The 26,081-nt window shown below is 38.3% G+C and overlaps 1 protein-coding gene across 2 annotated transcripts in view; it reads left to right on the top strand.

Moving 5' to 3' along the window:
- Positions 1-13,668: 13,668 nt before the first annotated feature.
- SDCBP (syndecan binding protein) overlaps positions 13,669-26,081 on the top strand; it is a 33,341-nt gene continuing 20,928 nt past the window's right edge. For both annotated transcript variants that reach the window (XM_019756951.2, XM_019756950.2), the window contains exon 1: positions 13,669-13,809. The gene's annotated coding sequence lies outside the window, so the exon portion shown is untranslated. The remainder of the gene's footprint in view (positions 13,810-26,081) is intronic.

The following is a 26,081-nucleotide window of genomic DNA, read 5'->3' as shown; positions in this document are numbered from 1 at the left end:
AAATTAATTTTTTTTCATAAGACAATGAGATTCAGAATGCCAAGACAGATCTTAAGGGAAGTAGTTTTTCAAGATAGTTACATTTATCTTCTATTTAAGATCATTTAAGTACTTGGGCATTCTCTGCTCTGATTTCTCAACCATCTTATATTTAGACTTCACTAATATTAATGTTTCAGAGCTTTCTGTACAGTGAAGAAACTCCCCTTTTTATATCTTAAGAGGGACACAAACATAAGAGGTAGCTTCATAGACATGTTCTTTAGACACAGTCTGGTCACTACATCTGGAGACAATTAGCAGTGATAATGTTTAATTGCATAATTTCTCGTTTTTTCTCTAGGAGCACTGAAAGACAGATTTCCTTGGTTTTCTAAAAGATATGTTCCAAAAGAGCAAGCATTAGTCAATTTCCACAACCTGGAGTGAGCTATCATGATTTGGCAACACATCTCATATTTTCTTTTCTTCTTCCGCTATACTTTTGTTGGGTGGGGTGGCACGCGGGGTCTCTGCTCTCGCTCCCCACATAAGAACGCAGGGCATGATGAGGCCAAAAAGAAACACCCATGGAGCCATAGATAGGGGAGTCATACCACTATATTCTCACTGGCGGCTGGGTTGGAGACACAGGAAGCAGGAGCCACACGATCCGCAACATGCCTTCCGCTTCTCTGCCAACCCACCTCACTTGCTAACTACAGTCCTCCTCTCTGCAATCCACAATCCACAATCTGCTCTTGCTAGCTCAGCCACCATCTTCTTGCTAGCCCACATTTGCTGCTAGTGTAGCCACAGCAGTTATACCGTGTTTCCCTGAAAATACGACTTAGCCGGACAATCAGCTCTAATACATCTTTTGGAGCAAAACTTAATATAAAACCCAATCTTATATTACATTATATTATATAAGACCCAGTCTTATATTATAGTAAAATAAAACAGGGTCTTATATTAATTTTTGCTCCAAAAGACACATTAGAGCTGATTGTCCGGCTAGGTCTTATTTTCGGGGTAACACGGTATTAGTTAGTGGTCAATGGCTCACTGGTTACAGCTGACGGCCAACTAGCCACAGCTGATGGCCATCAATCACAGTTGATGGCCATTTACTACATGAGTGAGCACCTTTCCACGTCAGGGTGAGAGCCTGGAAACTGTGCTCCCGGCTCTGTCCCCACAACTTTATATACATTTCCTCTTGGGAAGGGGATGGCCTCAAATTTTGTGGAACTATGCTCTCCTAAGTGACAATGTCATCTACCTTTTTCCCCCCAAGTGAAAGAAGTATTGTGACATGTCAAATTGCCAAGAAGCCTTAGCTTACAAGATATAATTTCTAAAGATTCCTTTACGTATTCTATCTTTCAGCACTTCTTATTAATTGGAAATTGATGGATGCATATTTAAGGCATAATAAGTCCTTATATTTTCCATTATTCAAGACAAAGCAAAAGGAAATAGCTGTTGTCCAGCTCACCTGCAACATAAAATTAGTAAAATGATGGCATACAAAGACAGAGCTCTTACATGGGTGGCTTTACCCAGCTGCTTAGAGATCATCATTTATGAGTTCTAAACAGGTGACTAATTTGGCAATGTGTCTGCCCTGTTATTAGGTTTGTTTAGTGAATAACTTTATGGCCTCTCTCTATGTACTGACTTTCTATATAGCATTATATAACTGTGGGGACAGAGTCCCAGAGAGCAGTTTCCAGTCTCTTGGCCTCACGTGGAAAGGTGCTGGCTCGGGTAGTAGATGGCCGTCAGTTGTGGCTAATTGACCATCATCTGTAACCAGTTAGCCAATTAGCCACTGATATAACTGCCGAGGCTGCATTGGTTGGTTAGTTGGTTGGTTGGCAGGCAGAAAAGTAGACAGCAGGTTGCAGGTCGTGTGGATCCAGCCTGCCGTGAGACTAGTGGTATGACTCCCCTATCTATGGCTCCATGGGTGTTCCTTTTTGGCCTAGCCATATCCTGCGTTCTTATGCGGGGAGCAGGAGCTGAGACCCCACAAGCTGCCTCGCACGACAAATGGCGCAGTGAGCAGGGTCCCCCACACAACAATAACATTGTTTTATTTTGGCTTTAAACTGATAACAATTATCTAAATTTTAAGTTTTTATCAATTCTGCTTCATATGTGACATATATATTTAGCATGCCCTGATTCATTATGAAACCTTACTTTCCAATTTATTTGAACATGCTTCGTCATGCCACTGATTGTCTATACCTGGTCCACAACAGCTATTGATTATGCACAGGTATTAACTATCTCTTAACCCATAGAGATAGTTAAATGTTGACCCTCCAACACGTTGCACTGTGAGCTATGCACAGCTGCAACCCTGCACAAAGATTTTTTTCAGTCCCCACCTACAGCCAGGTCAGACTTTATTGTTTCCTAAGCTTTCTTATTCCTGTTTTGCATGTTTCTCTAGTCCATCGAATTTTTAATGATTGGCTGTAATGAAATGTCTCCACGTGGTATTCCTATTACATAGCACAAAAAAAAGTTGAGAAAGAATAATTTCTTTACAGATTCTATCACTTGGAGTCGCATCAGTGAGTGTTTAGTGGATATTACGCCTTGCTGATAGAAATATTTAATTGTACTTGAATACTGTTGGATGTATTCTGGTATACTTTCCCATTTTGTCCATACACCAGTTGTCTAGACATTATTTTAATAGGTAGACACCAATATCAATGTTATTTGTTTGAAGACATTGAATACTCTTATCAATTATGTCAAAGAAGGATTCGGTCACTTCCCTATAGTTGGGTTTGCTCCCATAAATCGCACTCTTCCCACAGATACCTCCCAGACATATTCCTGGGCATTTTAAATAATTAGAATCCTTGGCTGATTCTCCACATAGAGGCCACCATATAAGGGGAGGCCAGTACACATTCAGTCTTTCCTAAATATAAGGGTTTAATCAGGTAGTTATAAGTCATACCACTTATCGGTAGAGGCAGGAGTCTCTTATCCTAAATAAGTATACATGGAAGCCCAGCCTTGAAAAGTAGTTGTTATCACCACTATTTTTTATATCCTACATATGTATCCCTCATTTTTAGAGTCATTGTTGAATTTGCTTGAATATTCATATCTTCAAACAATTTTTTCAAGACTGATGCAATGATATACCCTTAGCTTGCTTTTCTTTGACTGCCTTTCAGTTTGTCCAGAAATCAGTCAGCTGAAGCAATTTCTGGCTTATCCTAAACCAGTTCCACACTCACTGTTCTACCTGTGAGGTGGTAGTGACTGCCCTCTGTCCACATGGGAGGAAAGAGGAAGAAGAATACGTGTACCTGCTCTGTATCCAGGTCCCCATGAATAATTCTGCCAAATATCCTAACAACTCTCTCTGACAATTTATAGCATATTAAAAATGCTCAATACATATTAAATATTTTGAAATAATATTGTGGCAAAGAATACTCATTGCTTCACAATATCCATGCTCCCTTCTTTAATAACAGAACCCTGGGAAATGTGCCTGGCCAAAGACAATATTTCTTAGACCCTTCTGCAACTAGATATGGCCAATGAGATATAATTCATGTGTTCTCTGAAGCTTCCTGGAAAGCTTCATGAAAGGAGGTGGGCTTGTACCTTTTGTCCCATCTGCTCTTCCTCCTTCCTGCTGTCTGGAATGTGACGGGTGGGGCAGAGCAGGAATTTTACATCATGAGATGATCTTCCTTCTGGATTTCTTTTATGTGAGAAGAATCAATGTCTATCATGTTTAAACAACTTGATTTTAGGTTTCTGTGTGCAGTTGAACATAATCTTAACTAAATCAAGCATTTTTTTTTCTTGCTTGTGGAGAAAAAAGAAAAGAAAAGAAATATGGAGAGAAGGTTGAGGAAAAGTGGGGAAAACGCAAACCAAAGCAGTGGTAGGATTCTAAGAGTGGTGTATTCCTTAACATCTCTCAAAGAACAAAAATGTATGGTCTGTTTTGCAATGACATGTGTTTCGGCAATGTGAATTAGCTCATACACAACTGGCAGATAGCAGACGATACCAGAGTAATAATGCTGAAGTTGCTTTGCATCATACACAATTTTTCCCAGCATGTGATTTCCAAGAAATCAGGAACAAACTTTCTCCACAATTAAACAAGATTTCACAACATATGAACATCTTAAGAAAGAGATCCTTTAGTAAAAGGAAGGGCTGGGCTAGTGGTTTCAAGCCGTGCGTTTCCCTGACATAAGCCATCTGGTGAAGCTGTTAAGACAGATAAGGAAGTTGCAAAAATATTCCCTTCTCTGCTTAAAAAAATGTGATGAAAGCTCCTAAATCAGATTTTTAATTTTGATAAATCCATTCTCTTGGAAGCAAACGCCGTGGTATCTCAAAGAAGAAAGTGGAAGCCCAAGGTCAAAGACTGCTAGTAGACAGTAACTGAACTACTTTTTTTTTTAAAATAGATGTTTATTGTTTTTGTTGGTGTTCTTGTTATGAACTTGGGCAGTGCAGTGAGCCCCTAATCTTATTTATTCCATATGCCCTGTTATTTTTAATGTATGCTTTTGTAGAATGCAAAGCTTTAAATGAATACATATGTGGTTTTATAAAGAACTGGCTGTACTAAGAAAACAATAATAGCTTTGGAACAAACTATAACTGATAAAATATTTCTCTTTCACATCTTAACACCAATTTTCAGTTCAAGTTGGTTTTTCAACCTCCTTTCTTCCATAATTTTCTTTTCTTTTATCACCTCGAATAAAAATCTTAAAAAATGTGAAGCCTTAGACACTTTACGTTTCATGCTCCTTTTCTCGGGAGCTAATAGAGAATGTGCTTTTCCAAAATGAAAGCGTGAATGAGGGGATGTAGGAGTCAGGGAATCAGCATGATGATGACGACAGAAAGTCCCAGAAAATAGCTCTGCGGCAGCCAGAAGAACAAATTGCTCGATGGAGCACTGGGAGGGAAGTTCTGGGGAAATGGAACTGAGGGGATATGTTTGAGAGTACTGAAAAGAAACACACAGAAGTATTTTACACATCTTTTGGGGACCCCAGGAAGAATTAGGTATAACCATAGAGAGCCAGCTCTAACTTGATTTGAGAAACAAGAGATATGACAGCGCCTGCAACTCCCACTTTGTAGAATGGATCAGACATTCTACATTGGCTCTTAGGATTTAAGACTGAAAAAATGGATGCCATCCCGTTACTTTTCAAGATTTCCAGGAATAACTTTTAATAGGATATTCACTTCTACTAAGCACGTGGAATCCTTCCTGCTTTTGTGCTGGTGGCATAGCTCAGAGGGCTGCTCTGCCTCCCAAAATCTTGGTCAGGATGTCCCATCTCTACACCTCTCCCACAGGCGTAAAATTCTGATCGTCCTTGTTGTTCTTCCTGAGTTTCCTTATCCAGACCTTAGCCTTCAAATGACAATGATACAACTGTTGCATTCAATTCTGTATGTCTGGCCCAGATCTTGCACCTGAAAGATCCTTTTATACATGTCTTTAGCAGACGGTAGGTTGATTGTGATGTAGGTCTCCTTTGCGGAGGGTGGGCCGTCACAAAGTCAGTCACTGGAGAAGAGGCTAATCCTTAGAGAGAAAGTAGACCTCCCAACATATGCGCAGGGTGAAATAGGAAATCCCATCTCCTTCTGGCCTTGTTTTGTTGTCTTTAATTGTACGGGCAATCTGCTTCTTACCTACTAATTTTGAGTTACTTCACTGTATAATCTTTTGGAAGACATTTTCAGTGACAACAAGGAACCCAAACTTAAGTTAAAAATTTAACAGTTAGAGTGCTATGAATGCAAATAATGCAACTAAGTGGCAATCTGTTAAAGGGGTACATTTTGAGCATGACTACAGAGAACAGGTGAGCAGGCAAAGAAAACTTTCTCAACTTACTCTTTGGCCTAGTAGTTGACATACTCAATTGACATTGATTATTACAGAAATCTTAAGTTCTGAGTTGTTAAAATTTAGAAAACATGGATCCTTGAAACAGGAAAATACAATATATCTAGAATTCTAGAAATCCTTTCTGTTCCTTAGGCATCGTGTCAGGCATCAAAGACCATTTAAAGCATAGCCCCAGCCATCAGGAAGTTTCTATAAAATGAAGTAATGATTAATACAGAAGAAACAGTGGAGAAGAAAAGCAAAGAAAAGACCACTTCTCCTTACATGTAAAATTATATGGTAAGAATGATAACAAGAGCTGAAGGATAAGGGTGGGATCCGAAGGTCAAATTAATATAATCACCCCATTATCCACACACAAGACACTAAATGAATGAAAGTAGCTATAATAATTTTCTATTTGAATACAGTTCAGAAATTATGCATTTTCCTTGCTCTGTAAATAAAACTAATATGGTTGATTCTGAACATCTGGAACATTTTTGGCCATGTGTAACATGGAACAGACCATTTAGCATCCTTCTTAATGGTGTGTGTACTCATAACTTAGGGCGGAATCCCAAAGAGAATTCCATAGTTAAAAAGCGAATATAATTTTTACCATACTGAAAGAGTACTGTCCTGTGTGGTAGAGAAACATCAGTCAATAAATGATGGAACCCAGGGCAACCCAAATGTCAATGGTACATCTCCTGTGGAATGTGGGTGTATTCAAAGACTTCAATAATTTTACTTTCTTAATAGAACCCAGATGCTTTTAAATATTCCAGGTGTTATTAAAAATAAATAAAATGGCCACAAACTATTGCAGTTAGCGAATGCTAACTCTAGCAATTGTTTTGAACACTGATGTAAAAAGAGCTGTATCCATTTACAAACATGGCTAGTTCAATTCTACTATAGTAAATTCTTGTATTATCACATCTTTATATTTTTTGTTAGAGGAATTCTGCATCAAGTGGGCTAACATATTTAAATGTCTCTCCTTGTTACATATTATTCGTCATGGCCAATGCAAGAAGGGAGAAAATAGAGCCTTGAAACAATACAAATAACTCAATTGACAATTGAAACACCTTTCATTTTATTTTTTTTTAAGGTATTAGTCACTTTACCTTTGCTACAAAATTTTTCTGCAAGCCCACAAAATATTTCTATTTTGTAGAAGGAAGGAATTTCTAAATATGGTAAAATTCATTTAAATTTTTTAGAAAAACAGAATTCAACACACACCTATGAAAGGGGAGTCAAACACCATACTATAAATTAATTAAATTTATATTCACAAGCTACGTTTAATTTATTGGTATGTCAACCAACCATATTTTTACCACCTGTCAGAGGCATCTATGATGGAAGAACTTTAAAAGTATCTTTGTAAACATTGTAAATACCTGGGAAAATGGTAATTTAGCAACAGACTATTATTATTTACACAAGAATGTTCTATTATAAAATAATCAGCCATACATACCCAAACAGAAAAAGTGATATTTATTAAACAATTATTATTAATTTTTCACAAGTGTCTAGGCTTTACAAAATGATTTATTTTAATTGTCTTTTTAAATAAGGAGCACACCTTATGTATTTAAAAAATTATTGGGCTGGTGGTTGGAGCTCCATGCTCCGAACCCCGAAGGCTGCCGGTTCGATTCCCACATGGGCCAGTGGGCTCTCAACCACAAGGTTGCCAGGTTCGATTTCCCGCAAAGGATGGTGGGCAGCGCCCCCTGCAACTAATGATTGAACACAGCACCTTGAGCTGAGCTGCCACTGAGCTCCCGGATGGCTCAGTTGGTTGGGGAGCGTCCTCTCAACCACAAGGTTGCTGGTTCGACTCCCGCAAGGGATGGTGGGCTATGCCTCCTGCAACTAACAATGGTAACTGGATTTGGAGCTGAACGGCGCCATCCACAGCTGGGACTGAAAGGACAACAACTTGAAGCTGAATGGCACCCTCCACAACTAAGATTGAAAGGACAACAACTTGGAAAAATACACCCTGTTCCCCAATAAAGTCCTGTTTCCCTTCCCCAATAAAATCTTTATAAAAAATTATTGAATTGATCCCTAGAATGCACGTAAACACACTGGTTCCAGGAAAGTCAGCTGTGGGTTATTTTAAATAGTAATTTCATTGTTCAACAAAACATATTGTTCATAATCTTGCTGATATAAAACCCTGAGGAGATAATTGTGTTTTGGAATACAAGCTAACACTATAAGAAGTTTATTTTAGGGAAGTCTGGTTTGTCATGTGGCTGAGATTTGACAAATGAAGAGGAAGTTACATAATTGAATAGAGCAAGTGACTTACAAGTGACAGACTTTTTTTGTCTTTATGGTAAAATTAAATCTTTAGAAATAACAACAATGCTAATTACAATAGTACCATTCACTGGTAACATTTCAGTAAGCTTAAAAAGACAAAATTCTCAGTTCTGAAAAATGGAATAAAAATGTACTTATTCTCATCTTTACTCCTACCATAAGCAACATTATAAACTAGGAGACTATCCATGGAGGTATCCTTTTAAATAGAATTACTGTACTTTAGGCATACATTGGAATATTAAAGAGATTTTAATATTTAATTTTCTAATAAAAAGAAAATTAATATAATTTTACGGTTAGTCGTACCCTACCATAGTAATTATTAGAGTGTATTCATATTCATATGTGTGGATCTATTTTTGTATCACAGGCTCTTTCAGTGGCTGAGCCTCACAGGTAGCCAGCAGGATGCAGACCTTGGGGTACCCTGTGCCTTTTGCTGAGTGGCCCCAGGCCCGGTACTGATGGTAGCTGGCCTCAGTTTGCAGCATGGCCTCTCCCATGCACCTCCAGGCCCAGCACAGGGAGCTACCAATTGTGGACACTCTGTAGCCCCGGCCTGGTCACAGGCAGCAGTGGACTTTGGCCTGCATGGGAACCCCTCCCAAGAGGCTCCAGAACCAACACACCTGGTGGCTGGCTTCAGACCACAGCACTACCCGACTAGCTCCACAAGCAGCAAGCCCATAAGGTGGTCTAGGCAGGCACCAGAGCCTGCTGGAGTGAACCCCACTCCATGGGGTCAGCTCTCCCGCACAGCAGCTCATATGCTGTAGTCATGGCCAATCCTCATGTCCAGCTTGTCAGCCTGAGGGTCATCCCCACCCACTGACGTGCCAATTGCAACCAAGACCCACCCAAACAAGGGACACACCTGGAGCACCAGCTCAGGTGATCAGGGAAACTGCACCACTGGGCCGCTGCTACATAAGGCCACCTTACCAAGACTGGGAGATGTATCGGATCTATCTAATACAGAGAGGCAGCCAAAATGAGGAGACAAATAAACATGTCCCAAATGAAAGTACATGAGAAAACTCCAGAAAAAGAACTACATGCTAAGTAAAATAAATCAGAGAAAAATAAATACCATATGATTTCACTTATATGTGGAATCTAAAAGAACAAAGTAAACGAACAAACAAAACAAAAACAGATTCATAGATACAGAGAACAAATTGATAGTTGACAGATGGGAGGGGAGTTGGGGGGCTGGATGAAAAAGGTGACGGGATTAAGAAATACAAAGGATTAAGTAGCTACAAAATAGTTGTGGGTATATAAAGTACAGCACAGGAAATATAGTCAATAATAATACATTATAATACTATAGTCAATTATAATACATAATAACTATGTATGGCGCCAAGTGGATACTAGACTCATTAGGGGGATCACTTCATAAATTATATAAATGTCTAACCACTATGCTGTATACCCGAACCTAATATAAAAATATATTGAATGTCAACTGTAATTGAAAAACAAAAAATAACAAAAATAAAAATAAAAACAAAGACGGGCATGTTACTAAGGGGGTTTTGTTATAGGGTGATTAGATCAACTGTCATTATCTTCAGATCTTTTGAGTTTCTCTAGAGAGGTATCTTTCAATCGCCTGCCTTTCAGTCTACAAGCCTGACTGTGAGCATCCTGTAGTCAATGGACAGACAGAGAAGAGGGACCAGGGGTATTCAGTGTATAGATTTCCACTGACACTCCCTTTATTAACTAGGGTGTGGGTTTAGTTTGCTACAGCCATAGGTGATGGACACATCACAGTGATTCTGCAGATCAAGATGTGGACAGGGCTGGTTTCTTTTGGAGTTTCCGGAGGAGAATCTACTCCTCATCTTTTCCAACTAGCAGTGAATGGTTCTGTTGTGTTTGTTCTGCGGCCTCTTGGGAGGGGTTCCCATGCAGGCCAAAGTCCACTGCTGCCTGTGACCAGACCGGGGCTACAGAGTGATCCACAATTGGTAGCTGCCTGTGCTGGACCTGGAGGTGCATGGGAGAGGCCACGCTGCAAACCGAGGCCAGCTACTCCTCATCTTTTCCAACTAGCAGTGAATGGTTCTGTTGTGTTTGTTCTGCGGCCTCTTGGGAGGGGTTCCCATGCAGGCCAAAGTCCACTGCTGCCTGTGACCAGACCGGGGCTACAGAGTGATCCACAATTGGTAGCTGCCTGTGCTGGACCTGGAGGTGCATGGGAGAGGCCACGCTGCAAACTGACGCCAGCTATCATCAGTACCAGGCCTGGGGCCATTCAGCAAAAGGCACAGGGTACCCCAAGGCCTGCTGCACCCTGCTGGCTGCCTGTAAGGCTCAGCCACTGAAAGAGCCTGTGACACATCCTTTGGCTCATGGCCACATAATTTCAATCTCTGCTTTCTTCCTTACAGCTTCTGCTACTAACTTCGATCTTCTATTAATAGCTTCTACTTCCCCCCGTCCCCACCCCTAACCCCTCTCCTTTTCTCTTGTGGTCTCTATCATGCCCAACTGGATAATCCAGAGCAATTGTCCAGTCACAAAATACTTAACCTAATCACATCTGGAAAGTCCCTTGTATCATGTAAAGTGACATATTTACAGGTTTTGGGGATTAGGACACGGGCATATTTGCAGGGCCATTATTCAGCCTACTACACCTAACTCACACGGCACTTCAAATTTAACAAATCCAAAACCGATCTTCTAATCTTCCATCTCCTACATCTGCACATCTTAGTGTACCCCACATTAACAAGTGTGCCAACGTCCACCTACCTGCTCATGCCAGACACCTAGTACTTACCTTAGGAACCTCCCTGTATTTAATCCACATCACACCAACCAGGAAGCCTTCCTGATTCTTGACCCTAATGTTGTTTGGAGTTTTCTGATTTTCTCCATTTTCACTGTAGTAGTCTCCTAGACTGAGCCACACATTCAATTCATCCTCCAAGCAGTAACTAGGGTGAACATTTAAAATGTAAATCTAATCATGTTATTCTTTTCAGTAACTTCAGTAACTTCTGTAGAGCCCCACCTATTTCTGTAGCTTTGTCTTAAGCCATTCCTTCTCCTTACTATTGTGTTCTGGCCAAAATGGCCTTTCAATTCTTGAAACGCATTAAGCTTCAACTCAACCACAATGCTCTTGTATTTGCTATTCTCTGCCTGAAACATTTCCTCCCTTTGTTACTTAGCTAATGCGTACTCTTCAACTTAAAAGTCTATCTTCAAGGATGTCTTCCTTGAACTCCTGGACTAATTTTGGTTCCCTTGTGATATCTTTCCATAGTCCCCTGATCTTTTTCTTCAAACACCCATCACAACTCTATCTGTGTAATTATTATAGTTTTAATTAATAGACTTTGTTTTTTAAGAAGTTTTAGGTTTATGGAAAAATTGAGCAAATAGTGCAGTGAGTTCTCTTGTACTTCCATTTCCCTAAACAAACACAGTTTACCCTACTCTTAACATCTTGAATTAATGTACATTTGTTGCAATCGATGAACCAATATTGATACACTATTATTAACTGAAGTCCATAGTTTACATCAGGGTTCACTCTTGGTGTTATAAGGTGTGTTCAATCCCATCAACAATTATTTGACACCAACAGGGTATTCTATAATTCAATTTAATTCTGGTACTAACAACCCAGAGTTAACGTCAGATGCCACAAGTTATAGACAAGATGTCTAACAAGACAGCTTCCGTTTTAGACAGGATCCTCAAGTGGGGTCCTCATGTATCTGCACTTCAGTCCAACTGAACTACAAATTTATTCATTCCCACAGATTTTTTTCTCTGTTTTTTGGTAGAAGCCCAGGTGTTCCAGCAACATTTGTTGAAAAGACTATCCTTTGTCCATCTTTGCTCTTTTGATCCAAAGATCCATTGGGTGAGTATTTGTGTGAGTCTATTCCTGGGCTCTGTATTCTACTTCTTGTCTCTGTATTTTGTTTTATTCATCTATTTGTCTAATCTTTTGCTAATACCACATTGTCTTGATTACCATAGCTTAATGATGTAGGGCACTATTAGGCCTGTGACTTGGTTCTCTTCTTCGATATTATGTTGGCTGTTCTGAGATTTTTGTTGATATAAAAGAATAACTTATTAGGATTTTGATTGAGGCTGTGTCAAATCTATCAAGTTGAGAAGAATTGACATCTTGACAACATTGAATCTTACTATCTATGAACATGGAATATATTTCCATTTACTTGGAACTTTTATTTCATCAGAATTTTATAGTTTTACTCATATAGATCTTGTACACATTTTGTTAGATTTATACCTAAGTATTTCACTTTTTTACATTAATATAAATTATATTGTTTCTTTAATTCCAAATTCTAATCATTCACTGCTAGTATACAAAAAGCAATAATAGTTTTATGTATATTAAACTTGTACCATGCAAACTTGCTGTACTTGTATATTACTTTTAGGTTTTTTCTTTTTTTTTTGGGGGGGGGAGGGCCCACTTCTTTGCGATTGTGTACATAATCACACCACCTGCGAACAAAAACGGTTTTATTTCTTCCTTCCCAATCTAGTGCGTAATTATTTTTAAATGTCAATTTTATCCACCAGTCCATAAATTCTCTGAGGGCAAAGTGTTCATGTCATTTACTTGTCATCTCTTTTCTGCTCAGACTTTTATTAGTTTTACCAGTTTATTGTGGCACTAAATAACAGCTAGACATAAAATGCTTCTAAGTTAATGCTATTTCGTATTCTATGTTACTCCATGGTAACTATGGTAAACTTAGGTAACTTAGGAAAAGTGTGCTTCAGTTTCTTTGTATGCTAATGCAGATGTTATCTATTTTATAGATTGATGTAAGGACCAAATAAGACTATATACATCAAGTTCTTAGGACAGTGCCTGGAACATAGTTAGCAATGAAGAAATACAGTTTTTCAGTTTTTATATTAGGATACAGAAATTTTGTGCAGGACTACACAACCTTCAACAGCCAATGAACTTTAGTTCAGATGGACAAAGAGTAATAAAAGTCAAAGAAATAACTTGTAACACAAAGAGGGCAGGAGCTGAAAAAGGTTAGTGGGAGGAATGTTTCTGAGCCTGTGGGTGAAGAGGTTAGTGACCACAGTGGTGAAGTCCAAAGCTGGGGTAGGAAATCTCCAAAAGATAGGTTCTCTGGACTCCCTTTGTGTCGGAAGGGATGGGTATCACGTGACCAAGCGCCACGAACACAGCGGTGAGCAGGTGGCCCCGGGGCTTGGGCAGGAACTGCCGAGAGGGTGGAGAAGGTGGTGAGCACAACCGGTGTCAGCGTGGGCGGCTCTGCATTCTTCAATCCCGCACCGGCCCCGTCACCGTTACCACACCGCTGCCCTGTTACCATAGGGACGGGTCACCTGACTGGGCATCGCGCGCCTGCGCGGGTGGACGGCGGGGGCGGTTCCGTGACGCGACTCGAGGGCGGTCTTCGGGCGCCCGCCGCTTTCCTCCCTTCGGGTCTCGGAAGTCCGTGCCAGTGACCGGAGGCGGCGGTGGCAGCGAGCTGGTTTCTGCGGCCTAGGTGAGCATCCCTGAGGAGGAAGAGGGACGCTCAGGCTGCGTCCGGGGCGCGGGGACGGGGCGCGGGGACGGGGGGGACCCTGGATCACTGAGCGGAGAACGTCTCGGTTTCCACGGGTTTCGGGAGGTGCCGGCGGCGACGTCCTCTCCTCAGTGGGTTCCGCGCCCCCTCCGTGCGCCCCGCCGGGCCCGGGGTGAAAGTTTGCCTGAGCGGCGCGCTGTGCCTGCCGGCGACCCTGCGGCTTTCGTGGTCCCTCCCGGGCCGGGGCTGGGGACAGAGCCCTGAGGCCGGGCCCGGGGCGCCGCCGTCAGCCCCCGCCTCAGCTCGCGGACTCTCTCATTCCGGTCCTTGTCAACCCTTTTTGTTCCTCTTGCGTGCGATCCTGAGACCCGTGAAGAACGGGCCCGCTGGCTATGGTTCATCGTCCCTCCGCATTCCTTGGGGTTGTACTTAGTCACCTTCCTTGGTGGCACAATCGGAACGTCCGGGATTTGGTAGGAAGAGGGAGTTGTTTGTTGAGTGGGCGAAGCCTTGATTTTCTGGAAGGGGGCGTGGGGGGGAGGGGATTGTTCTCCGTGCCTGTTTCTGGAGAAGTTGAAGGGGAGGGGAAAACGTTTCCAGCAGGGTGTGTTCAGAAGGAAATATCCCTTGAGATCTCACGACTCAGAGCTTTCATTTCAGGATTTCCTGGTAATAATGGGAAAAGTGAAGGCATATGGACGTAAAGTTTTCCTTTTCACTAAAGTGGAATTATTTAATCATGGAGTTTTCTAATGTGCCATTTTTTGAAAGGAATTTCTAGGTTTCTCTAGTCTGTATGTGTTGTCTGCATGCACATTTACTGTTATTTTTTCCATTATGTAAGTCCATTACTCAGAGAGTACACTCGGTTTACTAAACTCTTAACATGAATTTGCTTCAAAGAAGAAAACAATCGATTAAAAAGGAAAATTACACTGAAAAACAGCTGCATGCTGTTAGCTTTATCTCAAATATGTATTAAGTGATTAAACTCAAATTTGTCCAGTCTTTAGTTTTTCTATTTGCGGTTGAGGGCAAACGGTAAAAAAAATAAAAAATAAAAAAAAGTATTTTCTGTTACCAATTTACCAAAAGTTTGTTCTACAAACTTTTATGTTTTAAATGGTACATTGATACAAATGATAGATCCAATGGTTTGTGCCACAGAATAAAAATAAAGAAGTGAAATGTCTTCTAAAAGGTTCAGGAAGTAGTTACTATAATACATTAATCTAAATATAACTTTGGCAACATTAATTTTTAGTTATGTTTGTGCATTATAAGAACGGATATAAAAATCATGACCCAAAGAGGAAGAATTTACTAATAGTGGCATTCGAATGATGTAGTCAGTAAACACTTCCTTAAATTGAGCATGACTCAACTATTTTTTTCCTGTTTTGCCAGATCTTTATAAAAAGAAAGATCCCTTAAACAACTTTTAAAAATAATTACTACATCTAGTGATAGTTATATTAGCACTTACTAATTTCTTTCTAAGTACTGCAAACACTTTTTTTGTATATTTATGTAGATTTTGAGGAAGTAACCAGTAACATGGTTCAAAATTTAAGCAGTAAAAAAGGTATATGGTATAGTCTTCTTCTTTCTAGGTTCTCCAGCCAACTATATTCCCTTCTTATAATAGGAGCCAACTGTTTTACATTTCTTAGGTATCCATCTGGGGGTATTTTATACCTATACAAACAAACATACATATAAATATATTTCCATCCTGTTTTCCACTCTTTTTGTTGAGGTAAAATACACATAATGTAAAGTTTCCCATTTTAACCATTTTAACTGTACAGTTCAGTGGTATTAAGTACCTAGATGTTGTGCAACCATCACCACTACCATCCATCCCCAGAACTCTTTTCATCTTTAAAATTGGAACTATACCCATTAAACAGTAACTCCCCATTCTTTCCTCCCCTTGGCAATCACCATTCTACTTTGTGTCTTTATGATACTGACTAAGTACCTCATATAAATGGAATCATACATTATTTGTCTTTCTGTGATTGGTTTCTTTCACTGACTATGATGTCCTCAAGGTTCATCTATGTTGTAGTATATTGCAGAATTTTCTTCCATTTTAAGGCTGAATAATATTCCATTGTATATACAAAGGGTGCCAAAAAACGTATACACATCTTAAGAAAGGAAAACTATTAAAATTGTAACACTCAATATATACCGGTAACAAAAGATGAATACAAGTCACGTTTGATTTCTCCAGTTACAAGAGGTGCTCAAAGTGGTTACCATCAGCGTCCAGACCCTTCTGATTACGGCGAACTGCTGCTTGAGCAACGTTGACCAAAGTGTCCACTTGTATACATTTTTTTGTCATCCCTGGTATATACCGCATTTTGCTTATCCATTCATCTGTCCATGGACACTTGGGTTGCTTCCACGTTTGAGCAATCGTGAATAATGCTGCTATGAACGTAGGTGTACAAATAATCTCTTCAGACCCAGTTTTCGATTGTTTTAGGTATATTCCCAGAAGTGGAATTGCTAGATCATATGGTAATTCTATTTTTAATTTTTTGAGGAACTGCCATACTGTTTTCTGTGGTGGCTATAGCTTTTTACATTCCCACCAAGAGTGCACAAGGGTTCTAGTTCCTCACCAGTACCTATTTTCTTTCTTTTTTTTTTTTTTTTTTTTTACAGTAACTGTCCCTGTGGATATAAGATAAGGTATCTCTTAGTTTTGATTTGCATTTCCATAGTGATTGGCGATGTTGAGCATCTTTTCATGTGCTTATTATTGGCCATTAGTATATTTTTGTAGAAATGTTTATTCATGTTCTTTGGCAATTTTGTTTTCGTTGTCGTTGCTGAATTTTGAGAGTTCTCTAAATATTCTGGATATTAATTACTTATCAGATATATGATTTGCAAATATTTTTTCTTATTCTGTGGTTTGCCTTTTTACTCTGTTATAGTATCTTTTGTATCTTTGTTAAGAGATTGAAACTGATTCATTCTTTTTACAAGTTATAGATCTATTCAGATTTTCTATTTCTTTGTGATTTAGTTTTGGTAGATTTTGTGTTTGTAGGAATTTGTCCATTTCATCTAGGTTACTTTTTGGTAATATAGTTCCTAGTACTCTTATAATCCTTTTTATTTCCGTAGAATCCGTGGTAAATTTTCCACTTTCATTTCTGGTTTTAGTATTTCTAGTTTTCTCTTTTTATTTCTTAGTTCATGTAGCTGAAATAAAGCTTTGCCATTTTGTTGATCCTTAAAAGAATTTACTTTAGTTTCATTGATTTTCTCTATTTTTTCTATTCTGTGGTTTATTTATCTTTGTTCTAATCTTTGTTATTTCCTTCTGCTACCTTTGGGTTTTTTTTGTTTTTTTTGTACTTCCTTTTCTATTTCCTTAAATTCCCCTCCTTTTAACACAAATGTTAGCATACTTGTACTGTTCTAAATCATGCTTTGTTTTTATAGTTAATGATAATATTTTGAACCTCTTTCAATATTAGTGTATATAGAATTTTCTTCTTTGTTTCAGGTGTTTTGCTGTTATAGTTGGTGCTTCAGTGAATGAACTTTTGCATATATCACTTTTTATGTACAAATATATTTGTAGACTAAAGATCTGAAGTGGTGTTGCTGGGTTGGAGGGTATCGGCATGTAATTGCTTTATAGAAATTGTACTAGTTTAATACTTCAGTAGTAATGTATGAGTGTTTCTGAAAGCCTTACTCTCAGAGGGTGTTGGGTTTTTGCCAGTCGAGTAGATATGAAGTGGAATCTTTTAGCTAAGAAGAAATTATTCTACTTAGAATAGACTTTATATGACCATATTTCATAGAGGCTATCATCAGAATCTCCATGGATATTGTTAAAAAGAAGAGTCTCTAAGTTCTTCCATGAAATGTGTGTCAGACTGGGAACTATTTTTAACCAGTGCCCAGGTAATTCTGATCTGATCATTAGCCAAGTTTGAGAAACATCGCTCTGAAAGACTATTTAGGACTTTATCGAAGTGTACGTGTTCCTTGACCCTATGTATGAACCATCTGGAATGCTTATTAATCCTTAGTACACGATAAAAAAACATGATCACCACTATTTACCATTGGAATCCAATGGACATTTTTTTATTTTTTTATTTTGGGCCACTTTATGAATAATTTGCATGAGTGGAAATAAAGGGATAATGAAAACATTTGATAATGACTGGACCATAAGAAACCCAGATTTTTGTTCTAAATTTTCCTGGTTTTGAAGTATATATAGCTGAAATGGGCAACATCTTTGAGTTCAACTAATTGCTCAACTGTCATGCATTAATTTGGAACATACTTATCTTATAAATATTGTTCCAGATTTCAAATACATCTCTAATGTATTGTAGCTTTTTATTACTTTTGGTTCTTTATGCACTTGGTTGTCAAAGTACGGTTCTGAGTCTAAATTCAAATAAATTGCTAATAGTAGAACCTATCATTACTACCTAGCAATTTTTGTACTTGCATTGTCAAAATGCAGTGCTTTTGAAAACTTTAATGGCTCATTATATTATTCGGACGATGACCATCTTCTACATTATATATTTGCAAGTAATTTTTATTCATACTCTTATAAACATCAAATAGAATAATCAGTGCAATGAGTTTTTAAAAGTACTTCTACTGTTTCCTGCTAATCATCTTGTTTAAACACCTGCTTCATTTGGCCATGTACCACGCCAAGTAAATTTTGGTGTACAAATATAAAAGATCAAAGAAGATGCTGCTATACTTTAAATAAAATAGAATCCAAGAACTTGTTTCAAAATATTGCATGATAAAGTCCTTCTGAATGACTGAGTGAAAAATCATATTTCTTTTATTACTGCTGTATTGTTTAGCTACTGATTCTTTAGTTTGAGGAACTTCAATTAAGATATTACTATGTGAAAACTCAGTTTTCTTTTTTGCTTATATGATCAATTTTTTTTTTTTTTAATTGTCGTAAGACTCTAGAATGTAGCTACTTGTCATCTAATTTGTCTAATACATGTCTTCCTCTTTTAGTTTTCTTCTCTCTGCCATTATGGGTAAAAGATTTTAAAACTCCAAATTTTGTACCATGTTCAGTGATTACTTTTTAGAAAAAAGGCTACAAAGATGGTGTCTCCAGGCTATATACATTCTTGAAAGGATGTAATACTTTGGACAATACAAACTGAAGGATGACATAATGTCATGATTTATTTCGCTATTGCATCATCATTCTAGGTGATCCTACTTTTTGTTCCTCTTTTCATTTTAGTCTTTTTAGCCTAGGTGGGAATAACTGATGACTAATGATGAAATAATTCCTAGATTGATAAAATAGCAAAATGTTTCAAGATATGGGAAAAGTAAGTTCACTAAAATCCCATATGGATCTTAGAATTATAAAAGGGTCCGGTTGAACCTTTGTGATATTTGTAAAATAGAATGACTTTACTTCATTTAAAGATTCTTTGTTCTCTTTTTTTTTGTAAGATCTCTAAGAATAAAAGTCATGAAATAAAACTGCTGATAAAAGAAACTAAAACATTAAAATTGGGTCCATTGGATACCGATGATACTGTTTTATGGACCCTACTCCAGACTTACTGTTTCGGTTTCTTGTGCTAAGACTCAGGAATCTGTGTTGTTAACAAGATTTCGAGATTATCATTATGGACTTTAAAGTTGAAGAAACTCTGTTTTAGGGTCTTAAGGTTGTTTTTACTTTGCTATTGTATGGTAGAACTTTAGGTTATTGCCCTGGTGTGCATTTCAGTTATTTCCTGTGTAAATTAAAAAGGTTTTGTACCATTTTTCTTTCACACTAATTGAAGCTAATTAGGTTACTCCTATATTTAAACAGTAGTTTGATATGCTGGATTCCTGTGAAAGTGATTTATGGAGCTAGACTGTTCAAGCCCTTTTCTGTTGAAGAGTTAGAGGAATATAGCTTATAGTAGCAGATATTTAAAGAACAAATGTGTCCTTAGTCTTTTTTGCTTTGCAGAAAAGATTTGTTGATTTACTATATCATATGTTAAGTTGAGACCCTGGAAAGTTGGTGGCAAGGCTGGTGCTAGGACTTGGGGTTTTGAAATTTTTGCACTATATTTTTTCTTTATTTTAAAAATTCAGGTATAATTGACATATAACAAATTAGTTTTAGGTGTACAACGTGATTCAGTATTTGCATGTAATGAGAAATGATTACAACAGTAAGTGTTGTTAACATCCATCAACTTCACTGAATTCATTTATTCTAACAGTTTTTTGGTGGAGTCTCTAGGGTTTTCTATAGATGACATCATGTCACCTGCAAATGGAGATAGTTTTCCTTTCTGACTTGGATGCCTTTGATTTCTTTTTCTTGCCTAATTGCCCTGGCTATAACTTCTAATTCTATGTTGAATAAAAGTGCCGGAGTGAGCATCCTTGTCTCTACATTTTAATACCGCCCCACACGTTTTGTCTTTGATGTCACAATTTACATTTTTTTGTCTTGTGTACTCCTTAACAAATTGTAGTTATAGTTGTTTTTACTTTTGTCTTTTATCGTTCATACTATCTTTATAAATGATTAATCTACCTCCTTTACATTAGATTATTATGAATTTTACTATACACTTTCTTTTACCAGTGATATTTATATTTATGTTTTCCTGTTACTAATTAGTGCCCTTTTGTTTTAGCTTAAACAAGTCCCTTAACATTTCTGGTAAGGCTCGTCTAGTGGTGATGAAGTCCATTAACTTTTGCCGGTCTGAAAAATGTTTTAGTCTGGACAGCTTTGCCATCAAGCTGTAAAGTATTTTTGGTGGCAGTTTTTAACCTTTGGCATTTTAATTATAATATTTCTTTGTGTGGTTCTCTTTGAGTTCATCATTTTTGGAACTCCCTGGGTTTCCTGGATCAGGATGTCTGTTTCCTTCTCCAGGTTAGGGAAGTTTTCAGCCATTATTTTTTCAAATAAGTTTTCTGTCCCTTCTCCTTCTGGGACCCTTACAATGCGAATGTCGGTCTGCTTGATGTTGGCTCATGAGCCCATTAAACTATCTTCACTCTTTTTTATTTTGCTCTTCTGACTGGATGAATTCCACTGCCCTGTCTTTGAGTTAACTGATCCTTTCTTCTGCTTTATCTAGTCTGCTGTGGAACCCCTCTATTGTATTTTTCTGTTAAGTTATGGTATTCTTTGGCTCTTTGACTTCTATTTGGTACTTTTTAATATTTTCTGCATCTTTTGAAATTCTCACTTTGTTCATCCATTGTTCTACTGAGCTTGGTGAGACTCTTCATGACAGTTATTTTGAACTCTTTATCAGGTAAATCACTTTTCTTGGTTTCATTAAGACCTTTTACTGAGGTTTTATGTTGGAACATATTCCTGTATTTTCTCATTTTCCTTTGACTCTGTGTTGAATTCAATGATTAGATAAAACAGCCACCTCTCCTAGTCTTGAATGACTGGCTTCATGTAGGAGATAAATCTTACCTTTCAACCCTGCCCTCCCTCTTCATTGTCTCATAGCTTTTTAATTGTCCCAGCAGACTATTTTATTCATAGTGGCTCCCAGTAGTTGAAGGTGGACCAAGGTCTCTCAGTGTCCCAAAGGAGATAATCTTAGTCAGCACCTACACTCAATTTGAATGTAAGCCAGAGGCTCAGGCTGCAGCTTTTAAAGTATGCAAATATACCTTTTTAGAGGAAGACGGTAGATGATGTGCTTTTCTGTTTGCTCTCTTTGTACTGAGCCCTAGGATGATACCCAGTTAATTGTTTCTTTATTTGGTACTGTCCTGTTGCACCTGTGAACACAAGCCCTACTGGCTACCAGGGATGTGCCCTATGGGTGGCAGCCACAAAGGCCAGTGTACCAGACGTGTGCACCAGCTCCTTTCTAGGAGTCACTGGCAACCTGGGATAGGGCAGAGGGAGAGCACAAAGATGGCGCCCACTGGCCTCCCTGTCGCTGGAGAGAATTGTAGTCCGCCCATAAATGTGTGTTTAATTAGGAAACAGTCCCTTAGGCCACAGCTGTTAAGATAAGCTACTAGATCTCTTTCATAGACTGATATGTTTGAGTCCTATGGGACCCTTGAATGTAAGCCCTGCTGGCCACTTGGAACCAGGCAATCAAGAGGTATCCCATGGGTGGCAGCTACAAAAACTGGAGCAATACTAAATTTTCATCATTCCAGGATTTCTTTTTAACAGTTTAGATCAAGCAAACACACATTATTTTACTTAAACAATCATACATCATTTTTAAAAAGGGAGGCCAGTTGTAGTGGGTCGTTTGAGAAAAGTAGTGAGCAACTCAGAAAATGGTGAGTATTGCTGTTCTAGGTGATGCTATCTGGACAACTTTACTAGTATGTTTGCTACTTCATTAATCAGAGTGTGGCATCCAGAAAGCAAATGAAATGTTCCAAAATGTCACATGCAGTATTTGCATATGGAGGCCTTTGGTCGGTGCGCATATTCAAAGACTCCAAGGAGGTTTCTGGGACGTTGCCCCGAGGGGGTGAAGGGTCAAATGGGAAACTTGATAGTGAGGCAGAATAGTCAGGTATTTTTTATCTTTAGATGTTCTAAAGAAACTCTGAAACTACTACACTGAGAAACTTCTTAGTAGAAACGAATTCCAGGGTTATTTTCTAAAGCCTAAGGACGCATTAGGTTTAGAGGCCTTTCATGAGGTCTGAGAAGAGTCCAGGAGGTTGCAGGGAGCTTAGAGGGGCCAAACCTGGTTTAGCGGTAATTGGAGAGCTCTAGTTTTTCCCCAGGAATTAGACCAATGAAACGAAGCTGTTACAGTCAGGAATGTTGCACTCCAACTGTGGTAGACTGCAAGATGTTTTGCCTACTGATCTCAGGAGCAGTGGGAACTGTATCTTATTATTGCTTACTCAGTCAGCTGAAGGGAGGGCCAGAAACCAAATTCTATACTGTAGTTTGTACGTCAATAGTGTTTGATAGGAGTTTTAAATGAGGGTAAAATGAGAATTCTCACACTGACTTAATAGAATTATTTTCAGGATCCCCGTAAATCTCATTATGGGTCATTCTGAAATTCCAGCCATAATTGAAAGGATTTTTCAAGAGGAGCTTTGTGGTTCTTCAAAAGGGCTAAGTATTTCTGACACTTAGCATTAGCTCAAAGATTTAAATATAATATACAAATGAGTTAATGGAACTCTTCAGAAAAATAGTATAAAAATGTATTGTTTTCCTGGAATGCTTTTAACAGTGTTCAGAATTGTAGACCTGCAAGATAATATGAATTTTTCAATGTTTTAAAAATACCTTGTTTGCTATTATTTTGATAATGTTGGTCAAAATATTTAATAAACATTTGATTCCTTTCAGGATAAGGCATCAGGGAAGATAAATAAGAAATTAAATGTGGTCCTGGACCTCAAGTAACAGATAAGCATAAACTGGCTAATGTAAGGCAGAGTGAAACTGCTGAACTGAGAAAAACAAATAACATCAGACTGAGATCATCAAAGAGAAGTGGCTCTTGACTAGGATTTTGATAGAGAAGTCCTGAAAGGACATATTCCAGAAAGAGGAAGCAGTTTTTCTAAAGTTATGGAGGCACAGAAGCCCTTGACCTGGGTGGGAAAGAACAAGTAGTTTGTGGCTAGAACACTGTAACCCTTGGAAAGAACTTGAATGAAACGAGGCTAAGAAAATAATTTGAGGTAAAATCATTGAGGAATTATTTACATTTTAGAAGAATGGTGAAAGTTAATTAAGGTCAAGGTACTTAGAGCAAACCTGAAACTAAATTTTTAAGAGAGTGGTAGTTGGGGTGATACTTGTTATTAAAAAATCTGAAAAGCCCATTTCTCTTCCTGGCCTGAGTGTGTGGGCATATAAGTGACCTCAGAGTTGTTCAGACAACTTCAGTTAATATTTGTTTAAAGAAAAGCTTTTATGGAGGAAAAAATTGGGTAACTATTCATTGAGTTTTGAAATGAACCACTCATCCGGTTCATTTTCATGAGGAAAATGGGATCTTGTAGGTAGCTAGTGGCAGAACTAAAAATAGAAATAGTGCTCGATTGCCAGTCAACATTTGTTCCAGGGAATTTAAAATGATTTTGTCTATGATATTGATAAAACGGTTGAACATTTAAATAAAATGTATTTAAAGGAAAAGCTGCTAGGGAACCAATCCATTAGGAGACAAATGGTACTCCATTTTGTTTTCCTGGATTAATAGAATTAAGCCATATTTGATTGTGCTTTCTCAAGAATTTGCATTTCATTCACTAAATGGGGAATACCGTTTCCCATTTTCCCTTTAAAAACTGTGTCAGTCCACTTCTGTTCAACATTTTATTGGAGGTTCTAGCCCGGGGCAATTAGGCAAGAAAAAGAATAAAACGGGCAAAGGATTTGAATAGACGTTTCTCCAAAGAAGATAGACAAATGCCAATAAACACATGAAAAGATGTTCAGTATCATTAGTCATTAGGAAAATAAATCAGAACTATGGTGAGATGCCAGTTTACATCCACTAGGATGGCTGTAATAAAAAAGACATAGTATTAGGTTGGTGCAAAAGTAATTGCGGTTTTTGCAATTATGTTTAACTTTTAAACTGAAATTACTTCTGGAATTCCATCGCTTCTGGAGTGAGGATATGGAGAAATTGGAACCCTCCCTTGTATGTTGCTGGTGGGAATGTAAAATGTAAACATGTAAAGAACTTTGGAAACCAGTTTGTAGTTCCTTAAAAAGTTAAACATAGAGTTACTATATGGACCAAGAGATATACTATTAGCTGAATACCAAGTGAATTAAACGTATATGTTTACACAAAACTTGGATGTAAATGTTTGTTTCTATTATTAGCAGCATTATTCATAATAGTCAAAAAGTGAAAACCAACTCAGTGTTATTGATTGATGTTGAATGGATACCCAAAATGAGACACATCCATACAATGGAATGTTGTTTCTCAGCCACAAAAGAGAATGGAGCACTAATACTTGCTGCAACATGGATGAGCCTGAAAGCATTAGAGTAAGTGAAAGGAACCAGACACAAAAAGCTACAATATGAGGTGTGATCAAATAATAAGGTGACTTTAAATTTTAAAAAAGTACAGTAAAAGATACTCAAAATACTCCCCCTCACTTCGAACACACTTATCCCATCATTCTTGCCACTTTCTGAAGCAGTTCTGGAAGTCCTTTTTCGTATCAAAAGTTGAGCTGTCGTGGCTGCCTCGATGTCCTGAATCAATTCAAAACATTTACGTTTCATGGTTATTTTGACTTTTGGGAAGAGCCAGAAGTTGCACGGTGCCAGATCCGGTGAATAAGGTGGATGAAGACACACTGTAATGTTTTTATTTGACAGAAGTTGCCACTCCAGAAGCGATGTGTGACACAGACCCTTTCCATTGTGATCCTCAAATACAGTGAATACTGCTGCTGAGTGCCATCCAATGGAAAGGCAGGGATCTTCAAGTGGTGCGTTGAACCTTAGTAGCAGTGTGTGACAAGTTTCAGCTTGTTGGGTGCAGTTGGGTGTGAGCTACGGTTGAGAAAAGGTGGGTTTTAAAGTGTGCCGAAAATCATCCTCCATCATGACAATGCTCTGTGTCACACATCGCTTCTGGAGTGGCAATTTCTGTCAAAAACATTACAGTGTGTCCTCACCCACCTTATTCACCAGATCTGGCACCATGTGACTTCTGGCTCTTCCCCAAATCAAAATGATTCAGGACATCGAGGCAGCCATGACAGCACAACTAAAGACACTCAAGAAAGAGGACTTCCAGAACTGCTTCAGAAAGTGGGAAGGATGATGGGATAACTGTGTTCAAAATGAGGAGGAGTATTTTGAGGGGGGTTAATGGCAATGTGTCTTTTAATATAATAAATTTTTTTATTTAAACATTCACCGTATTTTTGATCACACCTCGTACTGTGTGATTCTAAATTAAATGTCCAGAATAGACAAATCAAGAGGCAGAAAGTAGATTCGTAGCTGCCTGGAGCTGGAGGAAGGGGAGAATGGGTAGGCATGGGGGTCTCTTTTCGGGTTGATGAAATGTTCTAATATTAGATGGTAGGGATGGTTGCACAACTCTGAATATACGAAGAACTATTTAATTGTATACTTTAGTGGATTTTATGATGTGTGAAGTGTATCAATTAAAAAAAAAACTTATTGTTCAGCATTCAGCCAACATTCAACCAAGAGACAGAAGCCATATAGT

This window comes from Rhinolophus sinicus, linkage group LG14 (assembly GCF_036562045.2).
Source record: "Rhinolophus sinicus isolate RSC01 linkage group LG14, ASM3656204v1, whole genome shotgun sequence".
Taxonomy (NCBI): domain Eukaryota; kingdom Metazoa; phylum Chordata; class Mammalia; order Chiroptera; family Rhinolophidae; genus Rhinolophus; species Rhinolophus sinicus.
The sequence above is the reverse complement of the archived record's forward strand: the minus strand, read 5'-3'. Positions and strand labels throughout refer to the sequence as shown.